At 37.6% G+C, this 25,489-nt stretch overlaps 1 protein-coding gene across 7 annotated transcripts in view; it reads right to left on the bottom strand.

Moving 5' to 3' along the window:
* Window positions 1-25,489, bottom strand: part of LOC105481062 (lysophosphatidic acid receptor 1) — a 170,417-nt gene that overhangs the window by 120,048 nt on the left and 24,880 nt on the right. The window contains exon 1 of one of the 7 annotated variants that reach the window (XM_071078149.1): window positions 10,018-10,038. The exons of the other annotated variants lie outside the window; for them this stretch is intronic. The gene's annotated coding sequence lies outside the window, so the exon portion shown is untranslated. Of the gene's footprint in view, window positions 1-10,017; window positions 10,039-25,489 lie in introns of those variants that run through there. 7 annotated transcript variants of the gene reach the window in all.

Here is a 25,489-nt window from a genome sequence, read left to right on the forward strand (position 1 = left end):
AAAGTTTTAAAAAGCAAGGGAGTAAAGTAAGTATACTGTACTATTGTAAAGTTCTTGTACTATACATAAAGGGATACAATGTCACTTAAAAGTTGACTACAATAAATTAAAGCCTACTGCACACACTGAATCAACCACTAAAAACAAAATAAATAATTGTGGCTAATAATCCAATAAGAAGATAAAATAAAATCATAAAGTACACCAAATCCAAAAAACAAAAAAGAACAAATGTGACAAATAGACAAAAGCAAGACGATAGATTTAAACATAACCATATGGAAACACATATACATATATACACTCATTAAATGTAAGTGGTCTAAACAACTCAATTAAAAGGCATAGATTATGAGACTGGATAAAAGAGCAAGACACAACTATATGCTCCCTACATGAACCATACCTTAAATATGAAGACACAAATAGATTAAAAGTAAAAGGATAAAAAAAAGAAATACCCAGCTAACACTAAACAAAACCAAGCTGAAGTGCCAATATTAAAAGCCAACAGAGTAGATTTTAGAGCAAAACATATTACCAGGGATTTTAAAAAAAAGTTATTTCATAATGATAGTCTCTTTATCAAGATGACATAACAATCCTACAAGCATATGTATCTAATTACAGATTTTTGAAATATATGGAGTAAAAACCCGTAACTGGAGAAATAAACAAATCTACAAATATAGCCAGAGATAAATACTCCTCAGTCATTAATTAACAGAACAGAAAAAATCAGTAAGGATATGAGACTTGAACAATACAGTCGACTTGATCTAATTTGACATTTTGAAAAGACTCAACCCAACACCAGACTACACATTCCTTTCAAGAACAAAAGAAATCTGTAGGAATATAGACCATATTCTGGGCCATAAAACAAGTCTCAACAAATTTAAAAGAATTTGAGTCATAAAAAGTCTGTTCTCTGACCACACTTAAATTATCAATAACAGAATGATCTCTGGAAAATCATCAAAGGCTGGAAAATAAGTAATATATCTCTATATACCTTATAAATCAAAGAAGTCAAAGGAGGTAATTAAAAAATACTTTGAATTGAATAATTTGAATTAAATGAAGATGAAAACAAAACATGTCAAAATTTGTGGGATGCCACTAAACCAGTGCCAAAGAGGAAAATCATAGCATTAAACACCTATACAACAGAAAAGAAGAAAAGTCTCAAATAAATGACCTCATCTTTTACCATCAGAAACTAGAAAAGGATAATCTAATTAAAATCAAAGTAAGCAGGAAAAAATAAAATAGTAGATAATTATATAGAAACTAGAAAACAAATCCAAAAGACGTTTCTTTAAGAATATCAATACAATTGCTAACCCTCTAACCAGATTAGTCAAGAAAAAAGGTGAGAAGATATAAATGACTAATAATAAAATTGAAAGAGGGGTCATTACTATTGTCCCTGTCAGAGACATTAAAAGTATAATAAATGATTAAGACAGTGTAGTATGGCCTTTTTTCCACTTTTAAAAATGAAGTCACAATTTTAAAATCATAATGGAACTATTAGATATCCGTAAGCAAAACTATAAACTGAAAAAACAAACTTTGATTCATACCTCATACCATATACAAATTTTAACTGAAAAGGGTCATAAACCTAAATGTAAAACTTAGAACCATAAAACTTCTAGAGGAAAACATGAGAGAAAATCATTGTGTACTTTGGGTAGGCAAAGTTTCCTTAGATAAGATACCTGTGAGACACAGCAACAAATGTAAAAAGACATATTTGCTCATTTCTGCTTGTCAGCATACCCTCCCAAAGCCCCTGACTCTGTGACAATGTGCAGCTCTCCAGAAAGTTTCATCGAAGACAAAACAGAATAAAGAACAGGGCCTCCCACCCTCCAGCTCTTGCCTGAATCACTGTATTCCTTAAAAGATAAACGGCTCCTTAAAAAAAAAAAAAAAAAAAAAAAAAAAAGATAAACGGCTCTAGTCCTTGCCTTGCTTTTTCCTACACATAAGAGAACACCTGACAGGGTTAGTGATCATGCTTCTGTAATCTATAACTAGATAGACTCTTGCACCCAAACTGATGTGATTTTATATGTACTGAACCTGTATATAACCTGTGAGTTGAAACACTATTTTGGAGCAGTGTGATAGAACCTTTCTGGGTTTTTGTTTGTTTGTTTTTGTTTTTGGATGGAGTTTCACTCTTGTTGTCCAGGCTGGAGTGCAATGGCACAATCTCGGCTCACCACAACCTCTGCCTCCCGGGTTCAAGCAATTCTCCTGCCTCAGCCTCCCAAGTAGCTGGAATTACAGGCATGTGCCATTTGTATTTTTAGTAGAGACGGGGGTTTCTCCATGTTGGTCAGGCTGGTCTCGAACTCCCGACCTCAGGTGATCCGCCCACCTTGGCCTCCCAAAGTGCTGGGATTACAGGTGTGAGCCACCGTTCCTGGGCAATAGAACCTTTCTGAAGGACTCCCCCTAGGCTGTAGTCCTCAGGCTATAGCTCTCAGTAAGACTTCTGAATAAAACTAACTTACAATTCTTTAAAAGCTTGTTTTTTTTCTTTAGTCAAAATATCAAAAGCATGATCTATAAAGAACAAATTGAAAAACTGAACTTCATTTAAATTTACCTTTTAAAAGACATCGTGAAGTAAATTAAATGGCAAGCCACAAACTGGGAGAAAATACTTTCAAAGTATACGTTCATAAGGAACTTGTATCCAAAGCACATAAGAAACTTCAAAATTCAAAAAGGGGCAAAAGATTGGGACAGTTTACCAAAGATAATATACAGATGGCAGATAAGCATAGAAGAGTAATTAGGAAAAATGCAAATTAAAACCACAATGAAACACCACTACATGTCTATTAGAATGGATAAAACTGAAAAAACCAACCATACCAAGTGTCAGTGAGGATTTAAAGAAGCTGCAACTCTTACACACTGATGTGGGAATGTAAGATAGAATCAGTGTGGAAAATAATCTGACAGTTTCTTTAAAAGTTAATTATCCACTTCAGCCATTTTACTTCTAGGTATTTACCCAAGAGAAAAGAAAGTATTTGTCTATACAAAGACTTGAGCACAAATGCTTCTAGTAGTTTTATCTGTAAATAGCCAAAAAACTGGAAACAGTTCAAATGTCAATTCATAAATGAATGGACAAATTGTTACATATCCATAAAACAGAAGACTACTCAGCAATAAAAACAAATGAACTACTGGTATACATAATACTATCTATCACTCTCAAGCCAAGTGAAAGAAGCCAGACAAAACACAGCACTTACTGTATGATTCCATTATATAAAACTGTAGACAATGCAAACTAATTTATAGTGACCAAAAGCAGTTCAGTGGTTGCCTGGGAGTACAAGAGCAGAATGACATGAGGGAAGGATTTCAATAGCAGAAAAGTTGAGGAGTGTTGGATATGTCCACCATTTTCATTGCAGTGATAATTTTGAGAGTATATACATATGTCAAAACAAATCAAATTGTATAAATATATGCAGTCTATGTTATCAATGAAAACATTAAAAGAAAGCATAAGTCTTAAAGAAAAATGCTATTTTACAACTTTTTAAAATGTAATATTTAAAGAACATTCTCCTTAAATGGCAAACTCTGGCATACAAGAAAATATGACCACTAACCACAAACTAATTTTTTTAATATACTTTAAGTTCTAGGGTACATGTGCACAACGTGCAGGTTTGTTACATAGGTATACATGGGCCATGTTGGTTTGCTGCATCCATCAACTCATCATTTACATTAGGTATTTCTCCTAACTATTCCTCCCCCAGCCCCCACACACTGACAGGCCCCAGTGTGTGATGTTCCCCTGCCTGATACCACAAACTAATTTTTAAAAACTATACGTTTGTAACAATGCAAGGGCAACCCAATGCAGCATGTCAGAGTCTAAGTGAAGTGAAGAGGATGTCCCCATGGGAAGGCAGCCCAGAGTTTGTGTCAAAGCCTGAAAGATGAGGGGTCAACCAGGAGAGAAAGACTGAGGTAATCCAGGAGAGAAGGAGAGAGGTTTTCAATAGAAATAGAAATAAAAACAGTTATCAATGTGTGTGTTGCACAGTGAGAAGCTTGGGAGTAGTGATATCCCAATAACAATGAGCACACCTAACACTTATATCTTGGTCTCTTAATACCATTCTCTACAGAAAGGAGCCAGGCTCCTTGGAGATATGTCTGCTCTTCAGATTAGGGAAATACATGATGTCTTGGACATCTTGAGCAGACAGTTAAGACAGCACTTAAAGAATTATGTAGACATGTAAAAAGGACAAGGAAACTAGTTTCAAAGGTACTCACTGGTCTAATTATTTCTAACTTTGAAAACAAAAAAAGAATCCATAAGTTCATTTTAATATAAATAAAAGTTTGACCAAAAAAATGATATTTACAGAGACTCAAACACTTCCCTACAAAATACTTACTATAAAATGCAAAATAATAACTTCACAGTAAGTAAGTCTGGAAGACATCACCTTAATCAAGTGATTAAAATAATATCACCAATAATGGAGCAAATCAACAGTATGTGCCACCTGATGAAATGCAATGAGAATATCACTTCTGTCATATTCCTGCCAAAAGTTCGAAATCTGAATTGAATCAACAGGAAACATGAAACAAACCCACTGAGGAACATTCTATACAATAAACAGCCTATAATCAAGAGATCAAGGGTTATAAAAGCCAAGAAAAAACTGAGAAACTATTCCATAATAAAGTAGACTTAGAAAAGACCTAGTAATAAATACAATGCAAGATGGTTAGCTGGATACTTCACTATCGAGGATATTGTTGGGACAATATGAGAAAATTTCAATGGGATCTGATAATTAGATGATAGTAAGATAACAGGGTTAATTTACTGATTTCAGTGGTTGCTTTGTGAGTATGTTGAAGAATGTGCTTGTTTGTGAGAAAAACAGAGTATTTGAGGATGTTAGAGCATCCATGTAAACAATTCACTCTTAATTGACTTAGGGAAATAAAAGGTTCTTCACACTTTTTTTTTTTTACTGTACTTGCAACTTTTCTATAAGTTTGAGGGAAGCAGAGTAGAGGAGGAGAGGAAGGAGCAGGGCTAGGAGAGGCAGTCATCTTACATAAAATAATTGTAAGTGGAAGAGAGGGTTCATGTGTCACTACTAACCACAAGAATAGACATCCCCAAGATCTGGCTAGAAGTGACTATTACAAAGTACATGACTACCCCAGACACACATGTGCCTGATTTTAGAGAAGACAGGAAAAGATGTCTCAAACAAATCACAAACTCTAAGAGGCATGTTGCCAAAAGTCAAATAGGTCTTCTGAAAAAGGAGAAGTCTAGACCACAGTCAACAGTGCAGGCAGCATCATACCACCAGGTTTAGCTGTGTTTTCAAAAAAGCTAAAGAAATATCACAGTATTAGAAAGATACATTTATGTTCAACACAAAACAAAGATAAAAGCAGATGCTCCAGCAATGTGGCCGTAAGTACTTCTGTTTCCAGGATACATGTCACATGAGAAATGTGACGAGGTACCATGTTCTTTGAAGATGGTACATTATGAAATTTCTTCTGCCTACCAGTGAGACTAATCTCTTCCAGATGTTGTTTGGCCCAAATGTGCTATTCAAATATATGAAAGTTTTGTTTATTTTCAAAGTTTGAGAGCCAAATAAGAAAGCCAGTTTCCTTCACCAGCCTCTAATTAAACTGGAGATAAAAGCTTAAAAAAAATCACTATATAACCTAAGTCTAGACTTATACATCCTGCCCAAAGTTTTGAGCGGGGGACGGGGAAGAAAATAAGACCTGTGGAATACAATCCTAGTATCTACTTCAGCATGGGAAAAATAATGAGACGCTTGAATTTCATTTCCTTTCCTGCTCCCAGCATATTACCATTCTTCCTCATTGAAAACCCTCTTGGCAATACCTCTCTAAAACAGTAAGAATAGAGGGGAATCTAAAGAAAACTAGTATTGTGCTAGAGGATGAATTATTCCCAGCTGGGTAGAGGATATGTAAATACTCCGGCTTCCTGAGAAGTCATATACGTGATTTTACCAACTTGAGGGGGCACCAAGAAAGAGCTGGCCTCGTTCTTTGATATACAATTCTATGAATAACATCTCAAATGTTACCACTCTGTTGAAGAAATCAGGAAGTGAAGCAAAGGGAATTAAGTGACTTTTCTCTGTTCACAATGATTTAGTAACTATGAAAATCACCAAAAAAGGGGGGAGGGGTCCCCTCTCTAACTTATGTGAGTGGTTAACTCCTGTTTTCCTGTTATGAAAGAGTTTAAAAGATAATAGCGGACACTTTTAAAAATAATGGCTGAAGTATTTTATCAGGAAAGCAGCAGAAAATGGAAGGGAAAAGAAGCCTCTTTTTTAATAAACTATGAGAAGATAGTAAAACCACAAAGTAGCCACAAAGTCCCTATGTCTGAACATGACCTAAAAACCAACTGGAGACCTAAAAACAGCTGTGAGGCCCCACTTGAAAGACTTCTATCTGCTAATTGGCCTGAAAGATGCTGTCCTACATGTCCAAAAAACACAGGGGGATAGTCCAAATATGTAGAGAATAGAGAATGTCACACAGAAAACTTCTAACTAGTGTGAAAAGGGATTTGATGACCACTCCAAAAAAGAGATAAGGCATTATGACATTAGGAAGGGAATTCTGGGCTGGGTGTGGTGGCTCACACCTGTAATTCCAACACTCTCCGAGGCCAAGGCAGGAAGATCACTTGAGACCAGGAGTTCAAGACCAGCCTGGCCAACATGGCAAGATGTCATCTCTACTTAAAAAATAATAATAAATATAAAAATATTTTTAAAGGAAGGGAATTCTGAAACAAAAGGATTCCACTTACAAAAAATTAAGTTTTACTAAACCGATATTCCCTAACAAATCTGGGAGAAGAAGAAACAACCAGACTCAGTGGCTGTGGGTTTGACCTGACCAAGAATTTCCTGGGGCTTGAGAAGGAAGCATGTGCCAAATGGCTGAGGTTAGAGTGACTGTTGTTTTAAGCCAAGTCATAGCGATAAAATGAGCAGGTGGCAAGTCTCTAAATCTTTTGTATTCCCAGATTTCCCCATTTTACAGTAATATAGTGCTGGGGGCAAGGGATAAAATGTGATGTGTTCAACCCATTGCAGAGAAGTGGCTCCAAGGGTATAATTTTAGATTTCTAAAAGGCCAGTTCTCCAAAGAACTACCCCAGTTTCTTTCGGTGGTGACTGTGGAGGTAACTGAAGTGACATACAAGGACCCTTCTCCTTCTGGGGTCTGATGGTCTCGTTATGGAGACTGATCTCTAATCCAAGTTACATGAACTCCTCCTCTCAGCTGGAATTCATAGCACCACACTGATTTCCTTTGGCCCCAAGCCCAAATTGCAGCTGTTCGTACTTATTCGTGGTATGGTGTATTTTGAAATGAAATGAACCAGATTTTTCCTACTGCCTATGTCAGTGCCTGGTATTGGGAAACATTAACTCTTTCACAGTCAGGCTACCAACAACTGTATTGTGTCTATGAAAAGAAGGACACTATAAAGAAGACACTGATCCCAAGCTGGGAAAGAGTCCATCAAGAAGCCCATTTCAAAGCAAAGGACAGATATTTCATCATTTACTTAGTTTTGGAGCCTCATCTACTTCCAAATAAGTTTCAGATATGTTACAGAAGATTATAAAGAACACGAGTCATGGACTAAAGTAAGCAAGGGAAATAGGTATTTCAAAACTGAGTGCAAAATTTTACTCTGAGCTCTCTGGTAACCAAAGCAAAAGGGAAAATGAAGAGTTGCATATGAACTATTGAGAGAAAGAGATGTTATTTTCTTCTACTAAATCCTAGTAAGAGTTATCAAATGGTATAAAATATACAAAAATATTAATATGGCTATTTCTTCTTTATCAACTCTCAGTGAAAGCTGAAGATAAAAATAAATGGTTCTTGCATGGTATAGCGCCCATGAAACTTAAAACACAAAACAAAACCAGACTTAAACAAAACAGAGTTTTTGATTTAGTAGAACCTAGACACCTGTATTTTTTTAAGTCTCCTTAATTCTGAAGCATATATCTGATTACATGCCATTATCTTAAATCAGAGTTCTTCACAGATACTTGGACTAGAACAAATGTATTATATTCTACATTTATTGCTAGTAAGTGATCTAATATGATACAAGGTGAGCAGAGCAAGCTTTACTGCAGAATATAGTAACACTGAGTCCTATGTCTTCTCCAAAGCTGGTGAATAAGATGCTGTATGAGAGAGAACCAAGAATCTGTATTTTAACAAGCACCCAAAGTGGGTCTAGGTTGAAAGCTAGGGGTGTTAACTACTGCATTACACCAGTGGTTCTCAAATTGTAATATGTGGCACACAGAATTCACTGGAGGGCTTGTTCGAACACAAATGTATGAGCCCACCCCATTGCATGTCTGATTCAGTAGGTCCGGGGTGGATGCAAGAATTTGCATTTACTAACAAGTCTCCAGGTGATGCTGGTGCTGGTCATGGGGCCACACTTTAAGAACCACTCACTAAACTGTCCATTTAATAAATCAGTGGCTTCACATGGTCTTTAATAGAACTGGAAATAATAATTTGAAATAATATATAATTCAAGACTAAAGTCTCTGATAAGTATCTTAAGTGTTTAGTATTGTTGATTAGAAACAGTTTTAAGTGCTTTTAATACCTGGCATAAAAGACAAATTTGGCATTTTAATTAATTAATAAATAAATAAAGTGGACTTTCATCCAAACTGAAGCCCATTCCACTTGGTCAATTATAAGGACTGCCAGAAATACTGTTTTAGGAGAGAACGTTTGAATGATTCAATAAAGACTATAACTGAAACACCGTGGACCAGTGGAAAAAAGAATTGAGGGCAGGTGTTACCATTTATAAATCTTGGACATTAAAAATACACACACATGTTTAATGAAATTCCTAAGAGCATGTTAAGTTTGAGAACTTCATCCCGGCAAGCATGTGCAACAATAAGGGAGCTGCAAATGTACCTCCACATTATATGACTTGATCTGTAGCATAAAGGTATTAGGTGTAATCCATCTGAATCTGAATTTTGGAGGGTGCCGCCCAAGGCAACAGATTTAGTTTTGACAAAGTCAATAGCAAGTTCTCCTTAAATAAAAGAATTGGCCAATAGGTCTGAGGATTCTTAAATTCATTTTCTGTTCATGAGCATAAGATCACACTATAGCTCTATCGGAAAGGCAATATCTAATGCATAGATAGATTTCTTAAGTTATTAAATCATAGATTCAAAAGAAGGCATAAGGCTGTGGACACAGGTGGATTTTATACCATTTGGAAATGGAAATTGATCTGTCAAAAGATAACTCCCATATACTACATTATTCTCTGGATGGCTGTATCAATCCTCTTAAGAAACATTAAAGTCTAAAATCTTCATGATCAGTCACCTCAACCCAGAGACATTTTATTAAGATCAAAAGCTCTGGTGAAATTAATATATCCCGCAAATGGTCATAAAGTGACTTCTGAATAAAGACAACATCAGCCCCAATTCCCCAATATGTCCATATCCAATTTCCACTCAAAATATACATGAAGACAAAAACTCAAAATAGCTAAGAAACCAAGAATAACAGCCAGCCATTTATAAGAACCTGGGAGTAATATCTATTAAGTACAGTGCAGATGGAACTGAATTAAAAGCAATTGGTGTCCAATGAATGCTTTGCTTGCTAAAAAAGAACAGCTAGAAATAAATTAGAAGGTTCAGACCTCCCCCACCCTACTTCATTTTCCAGAACACTGGAATCAGCAGGAATGAGCAGCAACAGCATCCCCACACCGTGCAGCCCTGCTTTCTAAAACAACCAAACAGCTATCCACTTGTCTTAGTCAGTTCAGGCTGCTATGACAGCTACCACAGACTGGGTGGCTTAAACAACAAACATTTGTTTCTTACAGACCTGAAGGCTGGAAGTCTAAGACCAGGGTGCCAACAAAGTTGGGCTCTGATGAGGGCCCTCTTCAGGGTTGTGGTCTGTGATCTTCTCATTATAGCCTCACAAGTGGAAACAGGGCTAGAGAGCTCTTCTGGGGTCACATTTAATGAAACTCCTAAGAGCATGTTAGGACAGGGTCTTGCTGCCACCCAGGCTGCAGTGGTGCGATCATACCTCACTATAGCCTTAAACTCCCAGGCTCAAGTGATTCTGCCACCTAAACCTCCCAGGCAGCTGAAACTACAGGCACACACCACCACGCCAGGCTAATTTTTTTTAATTGTTATTAATAGTAGACACAGGGTCTAGCTGTGTTGCCCAGGTTGGTCTCAAACTCCTGAGCGCAAGCAAATCTTCTGCCTCAGCCTCCCAGAGTGCTGGGATTACAGGTGTGAGTCAACACACCGGGTGTAGTGTCTCTTTTATAAGGCCCCTAATCTCATTCATGAGGGCGGAGCCCTTATGACCTAATCACCTTCTAATACCATCACCCTGGGGACTGAGATTTCAACATATGAATTTCAGGGAGACACAATCTTCAGTCCATAACACTGCTATTCTTCCCTTTCTCTTACCCCTTTCAGAAGTTCTGTACAAAGAAGTTTTTTCATAAATCAGTAAGCACAATAAACAATCTACTGGCTGGTTCATGGCCTCCTGAATATGGGAGAACAGTAGTCCAGTTCTAAAGGAGCTGGGTGCAAGAATTCTAACATGAAAAATTTCCTTGTCACTAACCAAATCTCTTAGCATTGACTTGTGACTGAGGAAACAACGGGCTCCACTTTGATCGGGTGACTTCTTAGGGGCATGGGGCCAGGGTTTTCTCCTGTTTCAGCAGTCAGGGCCCAGAGCCTCCAGAGGTAGTCACCGGGATCACCCTTGTCAATGGTGCCAGCTCCTCACTTGCACAAAGGCACCAGGCTAAAAGGAGACCCATGGCTGCAATCCAGCAAGGACTGCACTACCGCCCCCAGCCACGTGCCTCAGGGTGAGCTGTGCTCGCCCAAAAGAATAAGCCTTCTGAAACCAGGCAGGAACTAGGCAGCTAGTAAATGGGGCATGGTTAGAACTCCAAAGTCTAAGCCCGCATTGTCCAATATGATGGTTGCTCTTCTACATGCACAGTGCAGAAATACAACATTTTCCATTATCGCAAAAATCTGTTGGACGGTGCTGGAATCCTGTCCACAAAAATTACGAAGTGGAAGGACACTTCTCCACTTTTCAATTAAAATGGAAATACTCTTATTCTCTCCTACAAAATACAGTCTCCAGAGAGGTCGGTCATTTTGAAGTCAGAATTAAATCTAACTAAATGCCTCTAAAACAATGAAAACATTAAGACAGCTAGTACGCTAAGCTCATAATAACCCCTTTTGTTCACTGTGTGTTTCCTATGTTTTAATATGCTAAAATCAAACACATGGAAATGCTGAGCTGTTTTAAATAATACTCCTCAAAAAGGAATAAGGTTCTCATTAGAAGCATTTTCTTCAATATCAGGAATAACAAGAATCTCACTATTACTCCTATTATTCAACACAGTTCTAGACAGGCTAGTTAATTCAATGAAACAAGACAATAATAAATAACATGCAAGGAGTAAAAGAGTCAAAACTCTCCTTATTTGTAATCAAAATGATTATTTAAATTCAAAGTCCAAGAAAGTCTACAGATGAACCTGCTCCAAAATTTCCAATGAAATGCTAAGGACCAAAACAGTCAATACAAATTAAGAGAACAGAAGTAGAAGACTTGACCTACGAATGAGTAAGATATAAAAAGCCATATAATAAAGGTAAAGTGACAATTGTTCCAGGCTAGACATTCAGAGGTACACAGAGTCTCAAAACAGTCTTACATGGATGATACACATGACATTACAGTGGGGACACAAAGGGACTGGAAAAAAAAATGGTTGTAAGGCAAAAGGAAAAATGTACATAATCAGACACCCTAACTTCACATCATAAACAGAACTAACATCCAGATGGATTAAAGGCCTGAACATAATTTGACTGGCCTCGGGGAACTCCAGCATCATGCTGGTCTCTTACTTCCTTTTAGCTTCATTTCTGAACCCTTCTACTGTTACTCTGTGCTAACAATCTAATGTAGGGAAAGCTGCCTCTATCTCCTGAAATGATACAGAAACAAGAAGTTAAAAAGTTGATATCGTGCTTGAAGATCTCTTTTATACCTAAAACTAACCACTGGCTTCCTTCCCCTCCAAAGAGAGTCATGTAATGTTCCTGATCAGCAGACAGATTAAAAGCTCAATTAGAATTCTGTTTTAAAAAATAATATATATAGCTTCTCAAAGAACATATAAGATGCTGACTAATAAATACCCTGGATAAAAACTTCTAAAATGACTAATAAATACCCTGGATAGAAACTTCCATATAAAATTCATATAAATGTAGCCAAAAATGCAGAATAAGATTTAGCTTTTAATATATGCTAACCTTCTTTGGAAATTAAATATTTTACCTGGAAATAACAGTGGTTTTTTAAAGTTGTATCTTGAGACTTTCTCCTCTGTTTATAGCTCTTTTTACTTTATATAACACTTACACGTTTCAGCTGATTAATAACAACTACACAGGAACATTCAATTCCAGAGGCAATTTTAACATAGTCATTGATAAAATACAAGCTATCATAATAAAACTGTTTAATTTACTTACAAAAGGAATACAGTTCTAATCACATATTCATCTATTATACTTCTGTTGTAAATTTCCTTTGGGAAACTAATTTAAAACTTCTAAACCACTTCAATCTGCACACTTCAGTAAATCACAGCAATATGTATATGTATTCTAGCTCTCTTGAGGCAAAACAAGCCTTTAATTTTAACAGACACTACTCATGGGGTGCCAAAGTTAATCACACAAAACCAGAAGTATGGCTCAATGTGGGAACATATTTCTGAATGAACTTATCCTTAAAGAGAGAAAAAGTGTCCCAGAATATAAACTAATAATGGGAGATAGTGAGGATGAACACAGTGCAATATTCATTGCTGTTTGAGAGTTGAATAGGTAGGTATTCTTTATTCCTAATCGAAATAAGGATAAACCAAGGGACCTAAAACTCCAGAGATAGGATTTTTCCTGCTGAGGCTAATGGAAATAAGCAATTACAACTTTCAGTAAAAGATAAATACAAGAACTATGCTCTAGAAAGATGTGTCCATCAAAAGTCGAAAGCACTATAGGTGTAACTTCTCTTTAAAATATGAAGGGAGCCAGGCATGGTGGCTCACACCTGTAATCCCAGCACTTTGTGAGCCTGAGGCAGGAGAACTGCTTGAGGCCAGGAGTTTGAGACCAGCCTGGTTTACATGGTGAGACCCCATCTGTACAAAAATAAAATAAAATAAAATATGAAGTGTTGGTTACAAGAAACTTGATTTGTATACCCAGATGAGAAATTCTGGGAATCCAGGCAGATCATCAGGATCCCATTTGAAATGGAAATCCCCTGATCCTGTGGAAGCAACTGTAAATTGAATCATTTTATTATGATAGTTTGTATTTTATCAATGACTACGTTAAAATTGCCTCAGAATTGAATTTCCTGCATAGCTGTTATTAATCAGCTGAAATGTGTAAGTTTTATATAACGTATTTAAACCACAGAGATTAAGTCACAAACAGAGAAGGGAGGATTATGGCTGTCCCTATCCCTGGAGTTTAGTAGGCAAGCCAGAACACTCCAAGGTAAGAAAGAGTCAACACATGCACCCTCACATCTCAAGTAAAAGCAGGCAAGAGTGAGACCAGCAGGGTGGCACACAAATCTACTTAGAACCCATTCTCAAGGGACAATGAATGTAATTTGCTTAATACAGTGAACCACAAACCAAAAGACAAAGGGCTATCTTGGGTGCTTAAAGTGTTACAAAGACATAGGCATTCCTGAGGATGCCCTAAAGAGTTTTGTTTTTTGGAAGAAAAATCTCCTCTTTGAGGAAGGGAGGATAAGTATGGTGACCTATTATTTGGGGTTCAGGGACTAAAAAGTGGTGGCTGCAATCACAGAAAGGGCAGTCACCCAGGAGCCAATGCAGTGTAGCCAGGTCAGGAGCTTCCTCCTCCACCATCCCACAGAGCTGGACCATGAAAACCAAACCATGTTTTGTGGGAGTTAAGGGGAGATGCTGCAGCCACATATTCTAGGAATTATTCTCCCAAACCTCCAGCTGTATCTCAGATTTATATGGCTCACAGAAACAAAAATATAATGGTAACAATAATTAGGCTCAGAATTCGTAACTCAGAAATAACTGATTTATATGTGTCTTGGACCACTACTCCAACTAACATGTAATATTCATACTGTTAGTAGTGTCAAAGTCACATTAACTATTTCAATGAAGTTCATCCCAACAACCCAGACTTAAGAAAAACTAATCATTCCATGAGGGCATAATCAAGGCTCCATCCTTCACCCAGTACACAGCTGCCATAGTTCTTTGTGCTCATAAACATTTGTGAAATGCATGTCTTGATCCTCCAATGATAGTCACCGTCAATTTTGGCTAACAATGACTTTGCAAGACATCTCTCCCATTCATCCTAGTCTTCAGTTGGCCACATCTTGTTTTGAACTGCAGTTTACTTAATTCAATTATTCTCTCTTCTGTGGCTTCAGTTTTGTTTTCTTCTCAGTTCCCAGTCCTCAGAATATAAACATGCTAAATTTACTATTCAAGAAAGAAAAAATACTCCCTTGATCCCAACTTCTTTCTCTTCCTTCTCTCCCGTCTCTCTTCTCCATCCTCCCTTTTCAAGGCCCAGGATACTGAAGAAACAGTGCTTATTGCTTTTACATTTTTACATAATGAACCATGGCTTCCTCCACCAACTCAAAACTGTAAGATCACTGTCCTCTAAAAAGGATCTTTCTCTGTCCTTATCTTACTTGACCTTTTGTTGGCATTTTGCAACAGTAATCACTCGTTTTAATTTTGCCCTACTCACGACACCATGCTCCCTTGATTATTATCTTTGTGATAGCTTTTTCTTAAGCATCTTCGGAGGACCTTCTTCCCCTGATGACTAGGAAATGTTGGCTTACCCACAAGCTCTGTACTTAGCCCTTTCCTATTCTACTTCTGCTTACTCTCCTTAGGCCATCTTATTCATACCAATAAATTCCACAGACACTTACAGTCTGGTGATGCTTAATTATGCATCCCCATTCCAGAACGTAATCCAACATTCGAACTTAATAGATTCAAATCCATTCTTGGCTGGGCATGGTGGCTCATGCCTATAATATCAGCACTTTGGGAGGCTAACGTGGGAGGATCACTTGAGCCCATGAATTTGAGACAAGCCTGGACAATAAAGTGAGACCCCATCTTCAAAAAAAAACAGAGGAAAAAAAAACAGTTGGGTGTGATGGCATGTGTCTGTGGTCCCAGGTACTCAAAAGGCTGAAACAGGAGGATTGCTTGAGCCCAGGAGGTCGAACCTGCAGTGAGCCGTGATCACAACACTGTACTCCAGCCTGGGTGACAGAGTCTCAAAAAAAAAAAAAAAATTCTTTCTCCTCCAGCCCCCACTGTCACTTACTGAGTTCAAGTTACCTCCCCTGGACAATTACAAGGATCTCTATCTCTAATCTCATTTCATTTCTCTGTCTCTCTCCAATTTAACCTCTTGCAATGATCTAACAAAACTGTGGAAATCTTTCAATTGTTAAGAATTGGGAGGGAGGAAGGCCTGGCAAGACAGCTCAAGACTATAATCCCAGCACTGTAGGAGGCCGAGGCAGGTGGATTGCTTGAGCTCAGGAGACCAGCCTGGGCAACATGGTGAAAAAAATTAGCCAGGTGTGGTGGTGTGTGACTGTGGTCCCAGCTACTCGGGACGCTGAGGTGAGAGAATTACCTGAGCCCAGGAGGCGGGGAGGTTGCAGTGTACTGTGATCGCACCACTGTACTCCAGTCTGAGCAACGAGTAGAGACCGTGTCTCAAAAAAAAAAAAAGAATTAGGAGGGAGGAAGCAAACTTCAGATTCCTTTTTACATTCCACAAGACCTCCTCTGATTCAGCCTCTGCCTCGTCCACTAGCAAGTCTTACGTCATTTACCAACAAAACTACCTGGAGTTCCTAGAAAACATCATGGTACTTCATGCCTTCCATATTCTGTTTTCACAATTAAAATGCCTTCTTCCACTGCCTATCCACAAGATGAACTTCCTTTATCTTTCAATCTTCCAATGCCCAGCTGATGTCTCAGGAGTCTCCTTCTTAATCACTGCCACTCACACATCATCAGCAGTGCGTTGGTGTGCCCTGCTATATGCCATCACCTCCGTACCTTGCACATAAGTCATAACATTCATCACACTAAACCCTATTCAGTTATGAGACAACTGCTGGACTTTGAACTTCCTGAGGATACAGCCAGCACTATAATTATTTCTTTATCCTAATGCTCAGTGTGCCTGGCAATATAGACAGTGCTCAATAAAGGGTAATTGAACAAGAAAAGGAGGAATTAATGAAGGCATATAGCCACTAAAAATGAAAAATGAACTGAAGAATTGGTTTGCCCAAAAGTTCAAGTATTCTAACACAACTATTTCCGGTCCACTGATTTTCTTCATGCATGCATGCATGCATGCATGCAAAAGGCTATACACAAGACACAAAGTGCTGGTAATATAATCTTCCCAGCTTTCTCAAGTCACTGCAAATTCTGGTGATACAAGAGCCTTCCTAGTCAATCCCACACATTCCATTCCCAATGGCCATTAGGAAGAAAAAGAAACATATACAAAATGTTGGGGAAATGCTCCCTAATGGTTAAGCATTATAATTAACTTTCTGTCTTGGCACATCCTTTACCTTATTCCTTCTTCCTTAACACACAACACAGTCACCTGCTTGTTCCATCATGAATTTGGAGTTCACCATTACCTGTGCAAATATCTATATTACCAATTCCATGCTATGGTAATTACATATTCAAAAGTTACAGACTCAACACAAAAAAAAAACCCAAATAATTTGGCTTGATCCAAATCACACCTTAAATTGGTACACAGGCAAGCCAACTCAAATAAATTCACAGGGGTATAAGGTATAACTCTTTATAGCACATAAACAAATTTTTATGCATTAGAATTAAGTATGAAAAATAAAGCCTTAAGAGATCCAGAAGAAAATACAGTAGAATGTTTATATAGTCACAGATTGAGAGGAGGCTATTTTAGCATAAGGCCAAAGAAAAGATTGATAAAGGTAAATACCTAAAATAGTTTGGATATTTGTCTCCACCCAAATCTCACACTGAAATACAACTCCCAGTGTTATACGTGGGGCCTGATGGGAGGTGTTTGGACCACGGGGACAGATCCCTATGAATGGTTCTGGAACATCCTCTTGGTGGTAAGTGATCTGAGTTCTCTCAAGATATGGTCATTTAAAAGCATGTGTCACTTCACCCCAACTAACTCACTCCTTCTCTCCCTTTCTCTCTCTCTTTCAGTGGTGCTTGTTTGCTCCTGTTTTCACCACATGAGGTGCCTGCTCTCCCTTCACCTTCTGCCATGACTGTAAATTTTGTGAGGCCTCCCCAGAAGCTGAGCAGATGCCAGCACCATGCTTCCTGTAGAGCCCACAGAATTGTGAGCCAAATAATCTTCTTTTCTTTATAAATTACCTAGTCTTAGGTATTTCTTTACAACAGTATAAAAATGGCCTAATACACTACCCTAAACATTTAAAGCTTCATTATATTAAACAAATGCATATATGAAAAAAATGCTTTATATCACATCATAAACTGTTAACATTCTTAAAGTTTTAAAAAAGAAAATTATATGTATTAAATATATAGCTTGAACAAGTAAATTTTTAGATGAGCATCCTAATAGAAAAATGGTTGACAAACATCCACAGGAAATTTATGAGAAATAATACAAACAATCAATAAGCATAAGAAAAAATTGTGCCTAACTTCAAGTGATCTAATTTTAAAAATAAAATGCCCCCAACACATTGATAATTTTTCTAAATTTATAATACTCAGGTTAATGAAGTTGCTGGACTTTTGTACATTGTGATCAGGGGTTTCAGTATGGAACAACCTCATCCTGTCCCTGAAGGATGATTTTGGCAATATGTATCAAAAGCCAGACAAACACACCCTTTGACCTAGCAATTCTACTTCAAGATGTTTATCATTGGAAAAGAATCAACAATCTGTGCTAACATACCTATTGAGGACAATCATTACAAAACTCTATCTGTGAAACTGAAAGCAACCTTAAGGTTTCAAGAAGTGGTATTAATTTAAGAGACCGAGTGTGGTGGCTCATACCTGTAATCCCAGCACTTTGGGAGGCCAAGACAGGCAGATCACCCAAGCTCAGGAGTTCAAGACCAGCCTGGCCAACATGGTAAAACTCCATCTCTACTAAAAATACAAAAATTAGCTGGGCGTGATCGTGGGCACCTGTAATCCCAGCTACTCGGGAGGCTAAGGCAGGAGAATCACTTGAACCTGTCAGGTGGATGTTGCAGTGAGCCAAGATTGTGCCACTGTACTCCAACCTGGTCAACAGAACAAGACTCTGTCTCAAAAACAACAACAACAAAAAAGGTTATTAAGTAAATAACAATATATTTGAAGGACAAAATGTGTCCTACTATTTTAAAAGTCACACTATAGATATCTTTTCCCAGAATATTAAGCGCAAAATACAGTGAAAACTCTCCTAGCACAAAAACGTGTAAAACTGCTGTGTGTGTACGCATACACAAGTACACACCTCCACCTCTGTAAATGCTTACCCAACTTGGCAAAAGTCATGAATCTACCAAGAAACAAATATAAGTCAAGAAGTCAACTGGGAAAAGAGAAAAAAACAACAACAACAACGGAGTCTGTCAGCCGATTATATCCCAATAATCCCAGGTGACTTTGAGTTTTGGCTTTAAAAGCAGAAATCAAGTGAAAAATGGAAGTCAGATCAAAGACCTCTACAAAAAGCTGGGACATCCTACCCTTAACAGCTGAACTAATAATAAAAATACTGACCCATGTCACACAGGGAGAGGGTCAGAAAATGTGACTGTCTCACACATGGATCTAGGTAGGAAACAGTCGCCCCTGAGAATTTATATCCGGACACTTGCCCTTAATAAACTGAGGAAGACGTGAATTTATACTGCTGGTGTAGCCACCCAAAAACCTCAAGCTAATAATTCAATCTGATGTGGACATGGGTTGAGAGTGCCTTTAATGCATCAAACAGAAGAAAACACAAATTCTTTCTGAACTGATTCACCTTAAGCTCTCAAAGAATTCCCAGAGAAAAAGTTCCTAGAAACATGAGCTTACATTGGGAGAGTGGGGAGTGGGATGGGATCGCAAAGCACATACAGAAACAAGTCAACATTTACAGGAGTCATCAAAAAGAACAAATAGCAGAAACAGATTTACAAAGTCTACAGATACTAGGATTATCAAATACAGACTATAAAATAAAAATGTTTAATAGGTTTAAGAGCAAAAGAGGACATATTAAAGGATATTAAAAATGACTATACAACTTTTAAGAAGATATAAACAGAGTTCCTAAAATAAAAATAGAAACAGGGTTCCTAGAAATATAAAAACACAGTATTTCAAATTAGAAATTCAGTAGGTAATACAGCTGATTAAGTGCAACTGAAGAGATAATTAGTGAACTGGACCATCACTACAAACAAATCACACAGAGGCACAGACGGGAAATCTCAAAGTGAGGTTTAGAGTCAGGAATGAGATTAAAACAAAAAAAATTCATACCAAAACAAATTTTATTGAGCCTTTATTGACATAAAAATGTTTGACACATTCCTAAATATTTTTTAAAAAGCCACAAACCAATATATACTTGTGTCATTTTTATTTTTTGAAAAGTGTGGGGTTTACAGACATAAGTGTACATATTTGGAAGAACTGGTAAAAATGATTGGTTTATGTTTGAGTGGAAATATTTCAGTCCATTTTTAATTTAAATTTTTATAATTTCCAGGGATTCTGAATTATATGTGAATCACTTTTATAGTAAAAAAAGTTATTTAAAAATTAATAGAAAATAATACTGGGCATATATATATACACACATATATATATTTGAGTATATGAAGGGACATATACCAAAACTGTTAACAGCTGCTATTTCTAGTTTGTGAGAATTTGCATGATTTGGATGAATTTTACCTATAATTTCTAATCAATAATTGAATAAATTATATGTCTAAATATGGAGGGGAAAAGACTTGGTACTTAAAAACATTAATAGAGATTTTATTATGGATGCTAAGTTACTATGATTTTTATATTTTACAAATTCTCGTTTGTTTTTGTTGTTTATATAGTTTACACTTTACATATTTTCACTTATCATTTCATAATTAGGAAAAGATATATAGAGATAGATAGATAGATAGATAGGTCAGTTGGCCTTAGAATTGTGTACAAAACTTTGTGCAATAAAATCCCATTTTAAAATTGAAAACAAATATGCAATATATCTATATATTTACATACAATGTTTTCAGAGACAATGTTATGGGAAAGCACTGCCTTTAAATGTTAAAATTTTAAAACACAGAACAAAAATACATGCAGGTCTCATAAAGGTCTTGCAGAGGAATAACAGGCAGAAATTACAGGAGAATGTTAACAGTAGCTGTTCCTGGTGTCCTAGTTCCCTTCTTGCATTAATATCTGGGGAGGGAGAGAACAAGAGAGCCAGTCAGAGTTTCTTGATGTTAACACACATCTGGCCTCAATTTTGATTCTTGGGAACCAGAGCAGTGGAAGCAAGAGGACCAGGAAAATAAGACAGGGGCTAAAACCATCTATCTTAAAACATGTTAAAATGTACAATCATTGAGGTGAATTAGAGGCAAAAAGTCAACATTTACTACCGCCCTTCAAGATAAGGGAAAAGGACCAATCAACCAAGAAAAAGGGAAAAGCCAATAATGCTTAACTGTTGCCACTTTTCTTAATGACATAAAAACCCACATCAGGCAAATTTTTTTGGTATACTACCCTTGAACTGGAAACCACAGATTTTAATCTCGAATTTATTTAGGAATAAAAATTCAGATCACAGGCAACACACTTCCATGTGACTTTAAATGTATATTATTAGCTAATGATAGGAAAACTTCACATTGTCCAGTTGAGTTCACATAAAATGTCATGGCTTCCCTTCTCCTTCCAGAAACAGATCTCTGAAAGCAGATCCCTAAAGAAGAATACCAAATATTAGCCAAAACTTAATTTATTCTATCCCACGTTCCTCTGATCTTTGAAAAAGTGATTCTGCAGTGCTTTCCAAATTCACAGCAGACACAATGTATAAACATCAAATCATCAAAGACAGTTCAAGAGAATGCCTCACTTTTAGAAACACTACAAACTAAAACTTAAGAGCTTCTACACCTGCAAATAATAAACTTCAAAGGCAATCCAAACTATCCTGGCATTTATCATTTGTGGGCATAAGTGTGTGTAGTGGGTGTAAATCTGTGCTTGGTTTTAATAATCAATTGACTGACTGTAGTTTAACTAGTCCTATTTCAGCCTTGAATTCGTGTAGAGTGTCCTAAAGCTATTTTAAGTGTGTTGTTCATAAAATTTATAGCATCTCATGATTGGAAGAAAACTTCTGAGGTCATCTAGTTCTACATCTTATCCAATCCTGTAGTCACTGCAGAATCTATTCTGTATGATGTGTGCTGGAACACTTCCAATAACGGGAAGCTCACTACCTTCCAAGGCCAGTCATGAGGTCCTTGGACAGAGAGTTTGCTAGAAATTCTCTCTCAAATGTAGTTCACATTATCTCAACTGAAAAACCCATCCCTGGGACCCAGCTACTCTTTTGTAACCAAAATGAATCCCATTCGTTAAACACTTCAAAGCTTATCTGGCCGATGAAGATAGAGATCAGATTGTCTGTTTCTTTCTTTCCTCTGTCTTATAATTCTATTTTGCAGATCCTTTACAACTTCTTTGCACTTTTCACTGAGAACACGACAGTTGATTTATTCTATCCTTCAAGGATGACACCTAAAACACAATATGGTACCCTTGCTGGCTAGTTCTGACCAGTCCAGAATATGATGAAACCCACTTGCTCTTAATGTTTGGATATGAGGTGTTTAGAGAGCACATGATAATGAAAAAACAAACAAAAAAAAAACTGCCTACAGTTTGATAAAACAGCCATTTCAAATTGGCCCAACTTTGAAAAATGCTGTACCGTGAGATGGAAAATAATAATAACTGAAGTCCCCAAATCCACTGTTTCTCAAAGAACATGTGGCCCACCAGTTGTCTGTCAAAAATGCAGAGTCTCAGCTAAGCACAGTGGCTCATGTCTGTTATTCCAACACTTTGGGAGACCAAGGCAGAAAGATCACTTGAGCCCAGGTGTTCAAAACCAGGCTGGATAACATAGCAAGACCCCGTCTCTACAAAAAAATTTAAAAATTAGCCAGGCATGGTGGTGCACATCTGTGGTCCCAGCTACTCAGGTAGCTGAGGTAAGAGAATTGCTTGAGCCTAGGAGTTCAAGGCTGCAATGAGCAGTTATCATGCCACTGCACTCCAGCCTGGACAACAGAGCAAAACTCTGTCTCATAAAAACAAACAAACAAACAAACAAAAAATGCAGAGTCCTGGATCCTTCCCAAATTGTCTGAATCGTGAACACTGTGAGCAGGCTGAAAACTATGCATTTAAATACACACCTCTGGCATTTCTGATGACAGTAAACAGTGAGAACCAATGCCTTACTCTATGCTTGCCAAATTGTTATTGTTTTAACAAACACAAATATGCACATGCATGCACACACGCTTGTACACACACACACACACACACACACACACACTCAGTGTCCTGGCAGTCCACAAAAGCGGAAGTGAATCTGGGTTGGTCTCAGTTGATGGTAAAGCTGGGATTAGAACGAGACCGAGGTAATCACATCTTTCAGTTCCAGTCCAAGAAGAAAGAAGAGAACACTATCTGGGATTTGGTAGGAGGATGAGACAGAGTTTTAAATGGGGCTGATGGGGCAAAATAAAGAGCCTAAAATAAAGCAATTACTTCATTCACACTTGATTCTTTGAGGTTGGTGGTAAAAGACTAAGAAACTGTTTAATTGAGAGAAATATGCCAAAAGAGAGGGGAGAAAAAGGCAAGGAAAGAGAGAGGAGAGGATGAAGGAAGGAAAATTGCAAGTAATAGTAAGGAGGAATTCCTGTGACTGGACAGGGTAGAACAGCTGGATTCAGCCTGTAACTTTGTGAAAGGTCTAGGATTTCACTCTCATAATTTTAATTTTCAAATTTTCTTCTGTTAATATTAAGCTTTATGTGATTTAGAAAATGTTCTCCCCTAAATAAGGAAACTCATCACAAAAGTCGCTGATATCTGCATTTGCTGCAGCAAGAACAAAAAATACATTCAAGTATTTATTTTTAATTCCAGGATGAGGTCAAATTTACGTCCTCAGAGAACAAGAAGATACTCTAACAATGAAGGCCAAAAGTGCTTGTAAAATCCTTTTTGTTGTTGGGGTCACAGTTTTACAAAGTACACTTCATTCCGGTTCTAAATACACATGCAAACTACAGACAAAACATCCTACCACAAAACTAAATCTGAAAATGTCCAGAACCAACCAATCCACAATAAAGAGGTTAAACACCAAACCCGAAATGGTAAATGTAATAACCATGATCCTCACCATGTGGTAAAAGATGAATCCAATTAATGTTACCTTAAAAAGAACTTAAGTAACTCCTTCCTGTCCTAATTGCCCATTATAAGCCTCAGAAGCCAGCTGTGTGGCAGAGACAAATCAGTGACATTGAGCAAAGCATGTTCTGACCAAAGTACCACTTTACCCTGTGTGAACTCTATGAAACATGCATTAATGGATTCCAAAGGCATTTAAAGAGGCTATAACCTGTCAAACATTTACAATTACAATGGGATCAATAAGAACTAGATTTTTAGATGGCATTTTTCAGATTGCTCTATTCTTCTGATTCCAAAAAGGAAAAGAAAAAAAGGGAGATCAAGGAGCTTGGCACAAAACAATGACATTTTGTTAAATCCTGAGGCTGGAAGAAACCTTAAAGGTTATCTAGTAAATTTCCCCAACCTTCATTCCCTCTTGCAAACAACTCAATCATCAAGCAAGTCATTATCAAGGGCAATTTCATCACACCCAGCAGTCTGATCTGTCAAGTTAGTTTCTGAACTGACTATACCACTTAGCCCCTCATCCCTCAGAATTGCCTGTGACACTTCAAAATCCCCCTTTATATCTGAAACTGTGCATCTATGCAGCTGTTTGCGCTCACACACACTATTTCAGCCCTCCAAAATACCCAGCCTCCTGCTCTTTCCATTCTTTCCTGTTCAACAGCCCTATCCAAGGTCAATTCTCACAATGCCCAGCCTAAATACCATGGTCAGCCCTCTGGGCTCCCCTCACACCAGTCTGCTACCTACCATTCATGCTCCTTTCTGTCAATCTGCCCTTTAACACCGCAATCATGATTAAACTCCAAACTGCCTGTTCTGCTCCCATTCACAGCCTCCAGAGGCCTCGTGGGGAAAACTTAAGGACAAGTTAAAGCTGTCACTATTAATCAATGCGTTCTAATCTCAGATGAGCCCACAAAGAGAAGCCATCAATGCTGCCATTTCTCTCAGCACCTCTTCCAAGCCTTAAATCCCCTCAAAGAAACTCCCCAGTTTGCACATCCATCATGGAGAAGTGGATGGACATCAGGCAAGAAACCCCGCAAACCCCCATCCTTCCCATCCTTCTCTCTCTTACCAACCACCACTTAAATGATTCAAGCCATTCTTTCAGATATCTTCTCTACACTTACCCTAGACCCATCCTCTCAACCTTGGATCACATTAGAATGACCATGTGTCTGCCCTGGCCTCTCTTTCAAAGACTGAGTCATGGCCTGAAGTGAGCCCCCTGCACATTGTATGTTTCAAAAGCTCCCCCAGGTGTTCTTAAAATAAGCCAAGGTTGGGTATTACTGGTGAAGACAATTTTATCCACGCCCATGATTTTAAATACGAAATCTGGAGTTCTTTTCTGGGCTGTGTTCTCACATATCCAAATGCATTATAGTACATACTCCACAGGGTTTGCAAATTCAACATCTACCAAACTCCTTATCCTTCCTGTTCTAGGCTAAACTGTGTCCCCCCGAGAAATTCATATTCTGAGGTCGTAACTCCCAGTACCTCAGAATGTGACCACATTTGGAGCCAGGGTCTATAAACAGGTAATTAAGTTAAAATGAGGTCATTAGAGTAGGCCCTAATCCAATATGACTAGTGTCCTTATAAGAGGAAGAA

Source organism: Macaca nemestrina, chromosome 14 (assembly GCF_043159975.1).
Source record: "Macaca nemestrina isolate mMacNem1 chromosome 14, mMacNem.hap1, whole genome shotgun sequence".
NCBI lineage: Eukaryota > Metazoa > Chordata > Mammalia > Primates > Cercopithecidae > Macaca > Macaca nemestrina.